The 16,294-nt window shown below is 34.7% G+C and overlaps 1 long non-coding RNA gene across 1 annotated transcript; it reads left to right on the plus strand.

Annotated features, from left to right (window-relative positions):
* Positions 1-495: 495 nt before the first annotated feature.
* Positions 496-13,003, plus strand: LOC115837330. Its single transcript, XR_004032383.1, has 3 exons — positions 496-580; positions 2,282-2,286; positions 12,993-13,003. It is a non-coding gene; the product is annotated as an uncharacterized LOC115837330 (long non-coding RNA).
* Positions 13,004-16,294: the final 3,291 nt, after the last annotated feature.

Here is a 16,294-nt window from a genome sequence, read left to right on the forward strand (position 1 = left end):
AGTCACTTCAACACTTTTGGGTATCTTTTCATGAGAACCCCACTCCTGGTACCAATTTACTATATTAGTCTGTTTTTATGCTGCTGATAAAGACGTACCTGAGACTGGGCAATTTACAAAAGAAAGAAGTTTAATTGGGCTTACAGTTCCACATGGCTTGGGGGACCTCACAATCATGGTGGAAGGCAAGGAGGAGCAAGTCACATCTTACATGGATGTCAGTGGGCAAATAAGAGATTGTGCAGGGAGACTCCTGTTTTTAAAACCAGTGGGTCTTTTAAGACCCATTCACTGTCAAAGAGAATAGCATGGGAAAGTCCTGCCCTCGTGATTCAATCATCTCCCACCAGGTCCCTCCCAAAATGCGTGGGAATTATGGGAGATACAAGAAGAAATTTTGGTGGAGACACAAGCCAAACTATATCAGGAATCCTTTCTTTATTGCTTGTTTTTTGTCAGGTTTGTCAAATATCAGATGGTTGCAAAAATGTAGTCTTTCTGAGTTCTCTATTCTGTTTCATTGGTCTATATTTCTGTTTTTCTACCAGTACCATGTGCTTTCGGTTACTGTGGCCTTATAGTAGGAAGTTGGGTAGCATGATGCCACCAGCTTTGTTCTTTTGCTTTTTGGTTATACAAGCTCTTTTTTGGTTCCATATGAGTTAAATTTTTTTTTTCTAATTCTGTGAAGAATGTCAATGGTAGTTAAATGGAAATAGCATTGAATCTATAATTTCCTTTGGCCATTTTCATGATATTAATTCTTCCCATCCATGCGCATGGAATGTTTTATCACTTGTTATGTCTTCTTTGATTTCCTTGAGAAGTGGTTTGTAGTTCTCCTTGATGAGGTCCTTCACTTCCCTTGTTAGCTGTATTTCTAGGTATTTTATTCTCTTAGTAGCAGCTGTGAATAGGATTTCATTCATGGTTTGGCTCTCTGCTTGTCTATTGTTTGTGTATGGAACTCCCTGTGACTTTTTGTGCATTGATTTTGTATCCTGAGATGTTGCTGTAGTTTCTTCTCAGCTTAAGAAGCTTTTGGGCTGAGACTATGGGGTTTTCTAGACATAGGATCATATCATCTGCAAACAAATACACTTTTACTTTCTCTTTTCCTATTTGAATACCCTTTATTTGTTTCTCTTGCCTGATTGCCCTGGTCAGAACTATGTTGAATAGGAGTAGTAAGAGACAGCATCCTTGTTTTGTGCCAGTTTTCAAGGGGAATGCTTCCAGCTTTTACCTATTCACTGTGATATTGACTGTGGGTTTGTCATATATGGCTCTTATTATTTTGAATTATGTTCCTTCAGTACCTAGTTTATTGAGAGTTTTTAACATGAAGGCATGCTTAATTTTATGGAAGGCCTTTTTGCATCTATTGAGATAATCATGTGGTTTTTGTTTTCAGTTCTGTTTATGTGATGAATTATGCTTATTGATTATTATGTGTGTGTATTGAACCTGCCTTGTATCACAGGGATGAAGCTGACTTGATTGTGGTGGATAAGCTTTTTGATATGCTACTGGATTCAGTTTGCTAGTTTTTTACTGGGGATTTTTGCATCAATGCTCATCAGGGATAGTGGCCTGAAGTTTTCTTTTGTAATATCTCTGCCAGGTTTTCGTATCAGGATAACACTGGCCTCATAAAATGAGTTACAGAGGAGTCCCTCCTTTTCAGTGGTTTGGAATAGTTTCAGAAAAAATGATATCAGCTTCTCTTTGTATTTCTGGTAGAATTCAGCTATAAATCCATCTGGTCCTCGACTTTTTTTTTGGTTGTTAGGGTTTTTATTACTGCCTCAATTTCAGAATTCATTATCGGTCTATAGGGATTCAGCTTCATCCTAGTCCAGTCTTGGGAGGATATACGTGTTCAGGACTTTATCCATTTCTTCTAGATTTTCTAGTGTATGTGCTTGGAGGTGTTTATAGTATTCTTTGATGGTTGTTTGTATTTCTGTGGGGTCAGTGGTGATACTCTGTTTTTTAATTTTTTATTGTGTCTATTTGATTCTTCTCTCTTTTCCTATTTATTAGTCTAGCTAGTAGTCTATATATTTTATTAATTTTTCCCAAAAAACAGCTCCTGGATTCATTGATTTTTTGGAAGGTTTTTGTGTCTATATCTCTTTCAGTTCTACTCTGATCTTGGTTATGTCATGTCTTCTGCTAACTTTGGGATTTGTTTGCTCTTGATTCTCTCGTTCTTTTAGCTGTGATATTAGAATGTCAGTTTGAGATCTTTGTATCACGCCCCCCTTTTTTTTTTGAGATAGAGTCTCGCTCTGTCACCAAGACTGGAGTACAGTGGCATGATCTCGGCTCACTGCAACCTCTGCCTCCCAGGTTCAAGTGATTCTCTTTCCTCAGTCTCCCAAGCAGCTGGGACTACAGGCATGCGCCACCACACCTGGCTAATTTTTTGATATTTTTAGTAGAGACAGGGTTTTACCATGTTGGTCAGGCTGGTCTCAAACTCCTGACCTTAAATGATCCACCCACCTCGGCCTCCCAAAGTGCTAGGGTTATTGGTACGAGCCACCATGCCTAGCCCTTTCTAGCTTTTTGATGAGAGTGCTTAGTGTTATAAATTACACTCTTAACACTGCTTTAGCTGCAGTATGGACAATTTACGTGGAAATGATAGTTGGTTTTGAATTTTAAAATGTCCATGACCCAGAGAATATTATTCAGAACACATAACCATGTTTCCTTTAACATTTGGATTTTAAATGTGGTGTAAACTTATTTATTCGTAAATAGATAATTCAATGTTTTACACTAAATAGAAGGAAACATTATGGGAAACAGGATTTTCTTTAAATGATTGTCGTATTGTGAGAATAGTAAGACAAAGCCAATGAAAATAAAACACACATGGACACACACTATTTCTCTATCTCTATCTCCCAGTATCCTTTTTTATGACTTGGAGCCAGATTTCAAACAATAAACATCCTTATATAGAGAGGTATCACCATTTAAAGTTTGAAGCTTAGCCTATTTACAAAATAAGAAACGTTTATGCTAAAAACTTCTAAAAATATGAGACAAGTGTAAATAACTTGTCAACCATAATACCACATGAAAATATATCCACCACCATCATGTCAACATCTTTATTCCCAGACAATTTTCTATTTAAGTTTATGCATATAAATATTGTTTTCAGAAATAGAATATTTTACAAACTGATCAAAACTTCAGTTTTCCAAATATATTGTGAGTACATTTTAAATTCTCATAAACATACTACAATGAACCTTCCTGTAGTTGCATCTATTATTATCACTTTAGAATGCATCACCAAAATAGAATGGCTTAAATGGAGAAATTTGTCTTTCAGAAAGATTGTGCTAGTGAATAATGGACTTATATCTTTGTACCATACATAAGAAATGTCTCTTGTGTGTGTGTGTCTGCATGTAGGCATGTGTATCTGTGTGTGTGTGTGCATTTGCTGCTATATATGTTTATATTTGCCAATTTCAAAGGAAAAAAATACATACCTTTGTGTTTTTCTGCACATTTCCTTGATTAAACTTTAACTCCTGGGATTTTCTGTTTTTTAATATACTTATTAGTCATTTGTAGTTATTTTATGTTTGTCTATTACATCTTTTCTGGATTTTTTTTGAGGGACTACCCGCATTTTGAAACTGGCTTGTAGGAGCACTTTGTATGTTAAGGGCATCAGCCCTTCACCTCTCGTATACTAATTTTTGGCATATCATCTTTATGTTTTACCTTTTACACTTGTTTAACTTAAATATAAAATTTTAAAATATGATGTAAAAAATGGTCCTTTTAAAATTTATAAATTCTTTTGCACGTATATTCTAGAAGACTATCTCCCACGTAACAGAAAGTGAATATTCAGATATTTGGAATTTAAAAACATTTGCTGTTTTTGTGTTTAGAGAGACTTGTAGGATAGAGGGCACTGTGAGTTTATGATTTGAATTCTTTCCTTTGTCCCCAGATGCATACCTTTGGTAAAGATTGACTTAATTAAAATATACTTTACATTTAGTTAACTTATGTATGTAATTTAATGTGTTATATGTTGTTCTTTCTCCTAACAATCAACAATGTTATAGAATAATTTATTTCTTCCCTACTGATTTTTAAAGGCAATTTTTGTCACATATATTGACTCTATTTTGAACATTTGCTAATATTCAAATTTATATTGTCATATGAATTTGGTTGTCAAATCTTTATAATTTTACAATTATTTTGTAATGCATGTTCCTTCCCACGTTTTTTTATATAAGTAGGTGGGAAATCAACATATAATGTAAACACTAAATTGGAAAAAATAAAGGCAGAAGAATTCATATGATATTTGAAAATGTATAATTGTTAAGCAGTTTGTGTTGGAAATTGATGTAATTGGTCCAAGAAGAAGTTCGTAAAAATGTTAATACAGTACAACGTGTAGCTATAACCATTTATAATAATTTAATGACTGAACACTTATCAATGTCCTGAATTGCTGAGGAGTCAATGGAATTCATTTGTTGAGAAGACATTCTCTTGTATGTTTTATTATTCTTATTTTCTATCCTGGATCTCTGTCGAGCTAGATAATCCAATGATTTTATGAAATAAAGCAACAGGAACAAAATAATGTAAAAATTTTGACTATTGAAGTTTGTATATTCTTGTTGTGAAAATGAATCTGGTACCAAATAATTCTATGAATGTGTTAGACTAACCTGAAAATTGAATTTTATTGGGAATTTTACTTTTTTTCTTGTGAAAACTATGTGTGATGATAGATATGTTAATTTGTTTCACTATAGTAATGGTTTTACTATCTATATGTATCTCACAACATTATTTTGTAAGCCTCAGCTATAAACAATAATATTTATTAAGAAAATAAAAATTAAGATATAAAACTTTTAAGTATAAAAAAAGAAATAACGTCAAAGGCATGAACAGAAAGAAATAATATCCCACATTGATATTGATCATAATGACATCAAAATGAAATACGTATGCAAGTTGGCAAAGTTCTGAGGTAAATTTGGCATAATATAAGTTTAATGATCATTAACTTTTTCCCTGTAAAGATGCCTACATTTATAAAACTAATACCAACAAAAGACTGATTAAATAAATAATAGTCCTTACACTTTCTGTTATGGTAGAATCTCTCCACATACCATATTTTCTGGGCCGTGTCTAATTTGAAATATGCTGACCAGCATTCTCTTCTAATTATTAAATAAACTCAGATATTACAATATGTCTGCTTACAGATTCGTTCTCTATTATTGCCTCTTATATGTTTGTCAAGTGGCACAAACACTTTCTCCAAGAATATATCTTCATTGTATATGTAGAAATTGTGGACATCAAAAACAAACGTTGAGAACTCCTTCTTCCAAATAAGAAGTCATTCGTGACTTAATGCAGCATTTGAAAGTCATGCAGAGTAGAAGACAACTTGATGTGTCGTTGTCAATAAGGTTGATGTGATAAGAACTAATGGAGTTTCAAAACTACAATTTATGCCATTATCCAAGCTAGGTTAAAAGTAACACATGGAAATTACAGTTAAAGTGTGAGCTAAAATAATTCCATGAATAATAATTGGAAATTTTACATTAATATTAACTAGTTATGAGTTTTATGAAGTTTTAGATATTTACTTTGGTTTGGACTTCACTAATTTTCACTATGTATCTATAATAATTTACATTTCATTAATTGTTTGTTTAGAAATGTTGATGGTGCTTAAGTCTAGTGAGCCCTAACTTGAGGGATTACAGCTGGCATGTTTGATTGGATGTCAATCTTGTAGTCTTAGTCATGACTATATAAAGTTTAATTATTATGTATTTGTTCTTAGAACAGAGGTGGAGATTTGAATGCTATGATACTGAGGCCTAAAACAGCTGTGTGATTTAAATGTTAAATGTCTAACCAGTTAATAACTAAAGAGGTATACAATTCCTATAAATGTACCTTTTTTATTTATTTGATATCTCTGTTTAAGGGTAAAATGCAATTTAGAGGGCCACCTTAAGTGCGGTTTTATTGTAATAGGAACACAGAGCTATTAATTTATGGACATGTGGAAATAACCTCCTGATAATGGGCCACTTTTTTCCTTTGAACTTATCCTAGATATGAAATTTCCAGGTATTTTAATTCAGAGCAATTTCTCTTGCACTATATATCAGAGCACTTAAAATGCCATTGCTCTAAAAATTGATAATGGAAAGAATAGTGGCAAAAGCATTTTGGGTTAAGATACAGGGAATGTGAGAACAGAGAGTGACTTTTTGGGAGTTAAATAGAACAAGAATAAAGAGCCTAATCTAAGATCTAAAATGTCATTTGTATAGAAACTACATGGTATTAATGGGTGTGAGTTTAAACACTTTCAAGTCCAAATCAAGATACTATTTTTCACTTTCATACTTTCATTTTAATCTGTCAGGAGTTACTGACCAAGCAGAATTGTAAACCACAGCAATTTCATGATTGACAAATACTATATCAGAGGAAAAGGCGGGCTGTCCTGTTTTTCAGCTGATTTTTAGCTTTGTGAGCATAAACAGTGCGGGAGGGGGGCAAATATTCCGTGATTGTCTGTGTGAGGGCACCTCAGGCATGAAATTTTATAATTTCAGGATAGCTTATTTATGTGCAGAAACAAGAAAGTGTTGCACACACAAAAATTATATACATAAATTTAGTTTCATAAGATGGAGTCATATTGGGATATAAAATTGAGGCACATTCTTTCTTATGGATTCAAATAGTCAAGAAAACCTTTAGACTACTTTTTTTTTTACTCGAGTCTCTATCCTGAGCTATATTAGTACCTAATCTCCACTTCCTATTTCTGCCATCTGTTTATACAATCAATGCCATGCTTTTAATTCTTCCACACAGGTGGATGATAAAATGCGAAGAAAAAGTATGATATAAAACAGTTATAAGTATGGATAAACATACAATGAATACACTGGCAGTAGACTTATAAGTCCATTTTGTTCCAGGATATGTATATATTTAGCTGATTTGTGAGTTTGATAGAGTGGTAAAATATTTCAATTTTCTGACTTTGGAATGATGCTAAAATAATTTGAAAGGTACTATAACTAAAATTTACCAGATTATAATATTCTTAAAAAGAGCAATAGGCCAAACAAACTGAGCAAAAAAAGGGAAATCAAAACTTGGAAAAAGAAAAAGAGAAATACTAATACAGACTACAGTAATTGCATATATATAAAGCATTTTAGGGGAAAGGTAAGGGCAATAGAATTGACTAATGTTGGCATTAGAATTAGCAAAAGAAGACTTTTTGAGAAAAATAGGGCATTATAGAATATTCTAGTTAAAATACTCATTTTCTAAATAATGAGTTGCAGTTATTTAAAAATATTTGTCATTTTCTTTCTGGATTTTTTGACGTATAAGATATAAAATAAGAATTCACTGCTTAGAACTTTTCAAAAACATGATTAAAATTAAGATCACTGGAGATGAAATAGTAGGTTTTATTTTATTTTCTAACAAAAGACAAGCCCATCTGGCAGAAATTGGTTATATTAAAGTGTATATTGATGACAATTTTCCTTAGGATAAATAGATTCATTTTGATTGTCACACACAACAAGGTCAAAAGATAGATATGGTGGAGGGCAGCTTACTAGATATATAAATAATATCTTATGTGTATCATTTCTGACTACATTAAACCCTTTTGAATAAGTGGGCTCTGAAACCATATTTGGTAAAGAAATCCTTGGGGGCACATAAGATCTATTTTAGGCAAGCCCTGATTATTTCCCCAAATGATTTATGTATGTTTAATCCGTAATTTTCATTTAGAAAATTGCTCCAGGACTCAAATCAACAACCTTTCTGTATCTTATCTGGACATCTCCCTACAACTCCTCTCAATAATTTTTTCTTTAACAATTTTATTGAGATATAATTTACATACCATAAAATTCATGCATTGAAAGTATAAAATTCATTTCTTTGCATGTTCAGAGTGTTGCACAAGCATCACCATAATGTAATTTACAACATTACCATCTCCCTAAGTAAACTCTGTATTCATTAGTGGTTATTTCTTATGTCCCTCCAATATCCACCCAACAGGTCACCACTCAGCTCATCTCTGTAAATATGCCTATTCTTGATGAGTTATATAAACAGGATCATAAATTATGTGGGGTTTTTTGTGTGCGATTGGTTTCTTTCACTTACTGTAATTTTTTTCAAGTTTTACCCAGGTTGTAGCATGTTTTGGAACTCCATTTCTTTTTATTGCAAAATTATATTTAACTGTATGTATACCCAAACTTTTGTTTACCCATGAATCGATTGATGGACATTTGGTTGTTTCCACTTTGGGGATACTATAAATAATGCTGCTGTAAATATTCGTGTGCAAGTTTTGTGGGGATGTTTTCATTTCTCTTGGGTATATACTTAGGTTTGGAATTGATTGGTCATGTGGTAACTCTATATTTAACATTTTGAGGACTTGCCAATCCATTTTCAAAAATGGATTTACTGTTTATAGTCCCATCAGCAATATATGAGAGTTCCAATTTCTCTACTTCCTTACCAAAACTTCTTATTGTCTCCCTATTTGATTATAGCCATTTTAGTTGTTATGAGATGGTATCTCCTTGTGGCTTTGAGTGCCTTTTCCTATGACTTAAGATGCTGAACATCTTTTCATATGCTTATTGGCCATTTGTATACCTTCGTTGGAAAAATTTCCATTCAAATATTTTGCCATTGAAAAATGTATTATTTCTCTTCTTATTTTAGAATTGTCAGAGTTCTTTGTATATTCTGGATGCAAGTGTCTTATCAGATGCACAGTATGCAAATATTTTATCCCATCTGTGCATTGTCTTTTCACTTTTGTGATGGCACTATTCTCAGTACAAAAGTTTTTAATTTTGATGATATCTAATTATCTATAATTTTCTTTTATGTCTTGTACTTTTGATGTCGTATCTAAGAAACTACCTCAAGGTCATGAAGATTTGCTCCTATGGCTTTTCCAACAGTTTTATACTTCCAGTTCTTAAATTTATATATTTGATTTATTTTTGCATTAATTTATGTAACTGTTGTTAACTCAAGGTCCAACTTCATTTTTTTTTTTTTTTTCATTTTTCTGAGACAGAGTCTCACTCTGTCATCCAGGCTGGAGTGCAATGACACAATCTTTGCTTCCTGCAACCTCGGCATCCCAGGTTCAAGCCACCCTCCCACCTCAGGCTCCCTAGTAGTTGGAGCTACAGGCGTGCACCACCATGCTTGGCTAATTTTTGTATTTTAGTAGAGGTGAGGTTTCACCATGTTGGCCAGGTTGGTCTCAAACTCCTGACCTCAGGTGATCTGCCCACCTCCCAAAGTGCTGGGATTACAAGCATGAGCCACCATGCCTGACCCAACTTTATTTTATAACATAAAAATATCTAGTTGTTCCAGGAACATTTGTTGAAATGACTGTTCTTTCACTATTGAATTGTTTCAGCTCTCTTGTTGAAAATAATTGAACTTAAATGTAAGGGCAAATGTTTGAAATGTCAGTTCTATTCCATTGATCTATATATATAACCATATGAGAATACTGCACAATATTGACTAGTGTAGCTGCATATAATAGTAACCCTTTACCCATGGGGAATATGTTCAAAAACCCCCAGTGGGTGCCTGGTTTGGGTGCCTGAAACCATATATATATATATGTATGTATGTATGTATGTATATGTTCGTGTGTATACATAATATATATGTAAAGGGTGATTCTGGTGAGGATATATATATATCCTCACCAGAATCACCCTTAACACTCTATTCATGGCAATCTAGGCCTTTTCTAACCTGCTCTCGTACCTTCTGCCCACTACCCAGTTACAAAGCTGCTTCTACATTTTTAGGTATTTGTTCTAGTAACGTCTTATTTCTCTGGTACCAATTTTCTGTTTTCGTCTGTTTCATGCTTCTATAAAAGAATATAACTGATGACATAATATATAACGAATAGAAATGTATTGGCTCATGGTTTTCGAGGCTGTGAAGTCTAAAACTGAGGAACTGTTATGTGGTAAGGGTCTTCTTGCTGCATCACCCCATGGTAGAAGAGCAAAGAAGAGAAGGCAAAAGGTGGGGGGCAGGGGGTAATCTCAGCCTTTTGTTAAAAAACCCACTCCTGCACTAACACCCTTCGTTATTTCATAAGGGAGTTTCACATTAAAAGTAATCTTAGGTGTATTCCTAGAATAAAGCTTATTTGGTTATGGCATATAATCTTTTTATATGTTGCTAAATTGAGTTTGCTAGTATTTTGGGGTCATTTTTGGACTATATTTGTAAGATACATTAGCTTATAGTCATGTATTCTTGTGATGTTTTGGTTACTTTTGGCATCAGGGTAATACTAGCCTCACAGAACAAGTTGAGAAGGATTTCTTCGTATTTTTTTGAAGGAGTTTATAATGGATTGACATCTGTTTCTCTTTAAGTTTTTGGTAGAATTTACCACTGAAGCCATCTGGTCCTGGACATCTGTTTTGGTGTAGTTCTTATATTACTATCTCAATCTTTTTATTTGTTATAAATCTATTCAGATTTTCCATTTTATCTTTTATATATTTTTGTAATTTGAGTCCTTCTGGGAATTTGTTCACTTCATCTTAGTTATCTAATTTACTGGCATACAAATGTTCATAGTATTCTCTCAATGATTTTCACTATTGAATTGTTTCATCACTCTTGTTGAAAATAGTTTAACTTAAATGTAAGGGTAAATGTTTGAAATGTCAATTCTATGTGTATAATTATATGAAAATACTGCACAATCTTGACTAATGTAGCTGCATATAATAGTACCTCTTTATCCATGCGAAATACGTTCAAAGACTCCCCAGTGGATGCCTGAAACCATATATATGCATGTGTGCGTGTGTGTGTGTGTGTGTGTGTGTGTGTGTGTGTGTGTGTGTGTACCCTCACCAGAATCACCTTTAACACTCTATTCATGGCAATCTAGGCTTTTTCTATCCTGCTCTCTTACTTTCTGCCCATTATCCAATTCTAAAGCTGCTTCCACATGTATAATTTTTATATTATGTGTTTTTTTGTAAACTTTTTGAATACCCCCATATTTCTATTCTCTAGTTTATGTAATGACCTTCTAGTCTTTGTTATATCCTTCTTCTACTTGCTTTGCTTACTTTGGGTTTAGCATGCCCTTATTTTTTCTGGTTTCTTTAAGTGGAATTTTTGGTTATTTAGTTGAGGCTTTTTTTTTCTTTAAAAATTTAGGCATTTACAGCCATAAATTTCCCTTTGAATACTTCTTTCGCTTTCTTCTATAAGTTTTGGTATGTTGTGGTTTTTGTTTTTATGCATCTCGAAGTATTTTCTGATTTTACTTGAGCTTTCCCCTTTCTCTCATTGGTTAATTATGGCATATTGTTTAATTTTTCACATATCATAAACACCTAAATTTTCTTCTGTTACTGATGTCTAATTTAATTCTTTTGTGACCCAGAAGCATTATTTGTATGATTAATTTCCTTTTAAATATATTAAGGCTTGCATTATGGTTTAGCATATGGCCTATTCTGGAGAATGTTCAATGCGTATTTGAAAAAAAATGTGTTTTTTGCTGTTTTTATGTAAAATACTCTAAGGATATCTGTTAAGTCTAGCTTGTTTAGAGTTTTGTTCAGGTCTTCTTTTTGCTTGTTGATCTTTTTTGCTAGTTGTTTTATCCTTTATTGAAAATGGGGCACTAAAGATTTTTAACTGTTATTTTTAAATTGGATGTTTTCCTTTCAGTTTTCTAAATTTAGTGTATGGCATTTTGTCTCCATTTTAAGAGGCATGCATTTTTATAAATTGTTAAGTCTTCCCAATGAATTGATTATTTTATCATTATGAAATGTATTTAGTAACATTTTAAAAATTTGAAGATCTGTTTTTTTTTTCTTATAGTGTAGACACTATAGCTCTCTTATGGTATATCTTTTTCAATCCTTTTCTTTCTAAACTATTTATAATTTTATAACTTATATATATATCTCCTTTTATTGCATCATATTCTTATTTAATCCAACCTGATAATCTCCACCTTCTGAATAGTTTGCTTAAGCCATTTACATTTATTATTATTAAACATTTGCCATTTTTGTTTTCAATAAGTTGCAGCATATTTTTCTCTGTATTTCCCCTTTATTGCCTTTTTATATTTAGGGACTATTTCCTAGTGTTACATTTTAATTATTTTAATTCCTTTTTCACTATATATTGAAATCATTCCTTAGCAGTTGCTCTGAGACTTACAATATAAAACAAATTATCAAATTTTCTTTTAGGGTAATATTGACATAGCTCCATTAAAATACACAAATTTTACTTTTATATACTGCTATTTCTCCCTCTTACTGAGCTACAAGTTATTACTGATATAGATAGTATCTATATAGGTTAAACCTCTTCAAAACTGTTATAATTATTACTTTATATAATCTTGTATCTCTTATAGAAGCTGAGAGAAGAAAAGAGCATATATATGTATATATGTATATATATGTGTGTATATATGTGTATATATATGTATGTGTGTGTGTGTGTGTGTATATATATAGTTGATTATGTTAACCTTTTTATTAACCCTTTCTTTTTTTTCATTTCTTTGGATTTGAATTATTATCCATGACTTATTACAGTACAGCTTTGCTCCCTTGTGATTAGGGGTAACTCTGAATATGAATACTGTCTCCCAAATATTGCTCTTTGCTTAGTCATTTATTTATTTGTATCAAAACTTGAATAAAATAATTTTGTGAAACCCATTTGCCACTCCATTATGCAGCATCTGATGTTTCTGCTCATTTTTATTGTATCTTTCACTCTTGCTATTATCTAGGGATTGCTTTTATGTCAGAATAAGCCACTCATTGATAAAAAGTTAGGTTTAAGGTCTTTAATCAGTTAAATTTTTACACCTTACTGTTGGGTATGAGTCTAGATTAGAGACCACTATCACAGTTCAGGAAGTGTGCTTATTTTTTTCCCACATCTAACCAACGATTAGTAGGTTGGAGGTTCCCCCTATAATGACAGCTTAGGTATACAATTGGTCTTCCTGACTCTCAGAGATGAGTGTGACTTTTAGTTTAAACCTGAATTCTTAGGCGTTCCCTATGTCAGAGGAGCTTAATGCTCATCAGTGTTTTGTCTGTTATGTTTTAATTCCTTGTGCCAGTGAGGCTGCCTTTTTTTTATTATTATACTTTAAGTTTTAGGGTACATGTGCACAACGTGCAGGTTTGTTACATATGTATACATGTGCCATGTTGGTGTGCTGCACCCATTAACTCATCATTTAACATTAGGTATATCTCCTAATGCTATCCCTCCCCCCTCCCCCCAGCCGACAACAGGCCCCAGTGTATGATGTTCCCCTTCCTGTGTCCAAGTGTTCTCATTGTTCAATTCTCACCTATGAGTGAGAACATGCGGTGTTTGGTTTTTGTCCTTGGGATAGTTTGCTGAGAATGATGGTTTCCAGCTTCATCCATGTCCCTACAAAGGACATGGACTCATCATTTTTTATGGCTGCATAGTATTCCATTTTTTGTTGATTGATTTGTGTACAGCTTGGAGAATGCTTGCAAGTATGCCCATATTCTGCTCTGACTGTTTCTGAGTGGTTGTAGCCTAGCATATACACACAGCCTTCTCAACTCCGAGAGTTGATAATAATCTCAGGAAGACTTTTCTCGGCTGTTTGTTTCCGTAGTTCTATTAAACTAGTAGCTGCTTTGCTATTTAGTTTCATCCTGTATTCTTCTTGTCCTTGCTTTAAATAACACCCTTAGGCAGGGCATTTTCCACTTTGTTTCAAATAAAGTCAGTCCCTTCTAGCAGAGCTGTGCAGCTCTTTATTTAAATGTCTTGCCTTCTGTCTGGGCAGAATCTTTGCATTCCTACACCTGAACTGGGGGTGTAGACTCATTTCTTTTGATGTGGCATCCTCATTCTATTAGTCATCTTGGGAGGGAGTGGCAGTCCCTGGTCTTCTGGGCTTGTATCTTCCAGGGTAGACCTCCTACTCTGTAAGCAAGCTGGGGAAGGGGCTCGAGGTTCTTATTCTCAGCCTTTCATACATCTTCACATATGAAGATACTACCCTCCTAGTGGTATCTATGTCAAATGGAACTTATAGGACACAGGACTGGAGAGATGAGAAACACTGGTGACTTGCTTTTTCCAGAGTAAAAGCTTAGATCTAGGCTCACAGCTTAGGGAAGAGGTAAACCACATTTTCTCTACCTGCCCAGAGTAGAATGCTTTGAGTAATTTCAATAAGACAGAGCTGTGTTGTGGTGAGAAATGAGTGGATTATGGCTGAAATACTACAGATTATTCCCGTTTGTACTAAGATTTAGGATTTTTTTGTAAATGTTCCTCTATTTGCTCTTTCTTCATAGGACAATTTCTAGAAATTTAATTATTGTTTTTATTATAATTGTAATTCCTTAAGTTATTGTTTTGCCTGATAAATAATATGCCAATCTCTTTACACTGCTGTTCTGAAAGTCCTGCCTTTGTTTCAATTGAAACCCAAATACACACTTTCCTCACTTCAGCAATGAATGTTCGCTCTTTCTTCATTGGCATTCAATTAATGTTGATTCCAGGGGACCCAAAACATCACTGTAGTCCTCCAGTTAAAGTAGGAGCTTATGGAGGTCATGTAAGTAATTGAGTTTTAGCTCAGGTCTGACTTACAGAGGGTCCAGTGGGCCCCCGGACTCATCCTGTGGTCATTTCCCCAGTGCCACAATGCATAATTGGCATAGACATACTTAGCAGCTGGCAGGACCCCAGTTTGGCCCCCTGACTGGTAGGGTGAGGGCTATTATGGTGGGAAAGGCCAAATGGAAGCCATTAGAGCTGCCTCTACCTAGAAAAATAGTAAATCAAAAACAATAAACCATCCCTGGAGAGACTGCAGAGATTAGTGCTACCATCAAGGACTTGAAAGATGCAGGGGTGGTGATTCCTACCACATCCCTGTTCAACTCTCCCATTTGGCCTGTACAGAAGAAAGATGCATCTTGGAGAATGACAATGGATTATCATAAGCTTAACCAAGTGGCGACTCCAATTGCAGCTGCTGTACCAGATGTAGTTTCATTACTTTGAGCAAATTAACACACCTCCTGGTACCTGGTATGCAGCCATTTACTGGGTAAACACCTTTTTCTCCATTCCTGTCCATAGGCCCACCAGAAGCAATTTGCCTTCAGCTGGCAAAGCCAGCAATATACCTTTACTGTCCTAACTCAGGGGGTATATCAACTCTCTGGTTTTCCCTCATAATCTTATTTGGAGAGACCTTGACTGCTGTTTGCTTCTGCAAGATATCACACTGGTCCATTACATTGATGATATTATGCTGATTCGATCCAGTAAGCAAGAAGTGGCAAACATACTGGATTTATTGGTGAGACATTTGTGTGCCAGAGGATGCAAAATAAATCTGGCTAAAATTCAGGGACCTTCTACCTCAGTAAAATGTCTAGGTGTCCAGTGGTGTAGGGCCTGTCAAGGTATTCCTTCCCAGCTGAAGAATAAGTTGCTGCCTTTGGCCCCTCCTACAACCAAGAAAGAGGCACAATGCCTAATGGGCCTATTTGGATTTTGGAGGCAACACACTTCTCATTTGGGTTTTTTCATCCGGACCATTTATCAAGTGACCCAGAAGGCTGCCAATTTTGAACGGGGTCCAGAACAAAAGAAGGTTCTGTAACAGGTCCAGGCTGCTGTGCATGCTGCTCTGCTACTTGGGCCATAGGACCCAGAAGATCTAATGGTACTTGAGGTGTCAGTGGCAGATAGGGATGTTGTTTGGAGCCTTTGGCAGGCCCCTGTATGTGAATCACAGTGGAGGCCTCTAGGATTTTGGAGCAAGGCCCTGCCATCTTCTGCAGATAACTGCTCTCCTTTTGAGAGACAGCTCTTGACCTGTTACTGGGAACATTTGACTATGGGTTTTCAAGTCACCGTACAACATGAACTGCCTATCATAAACTGGGTGCCTTCTGACCCATCTAGCCATAAAGTGGGTTGTGCACAGCAGCATTCCATGATCAAATATGTGATTGGGATCAAGCAGGTCCTGAAGGCACAAGTAAGTTACATGAGGAAGTGGCTCAAATGTCTGTGGTCTCCACTCCTGCCACCCTGCCTTCTCTCCCCCAGCCTG

The sequence above is a fragment of the Nomascus leucogenys genome, chromosome 11 (genome assembly GCF_006542625.1).
Source record: "Nomascus leucogenys isolate Asia chromosome 11, Asia_NLE_v1, whole genome shotgun sequence".
NCBI lineage: Eukaryota > Metazoa > Chordata > Mammalia > Primates > Hylobatidae > Nomascus > Nomascus leucogenys.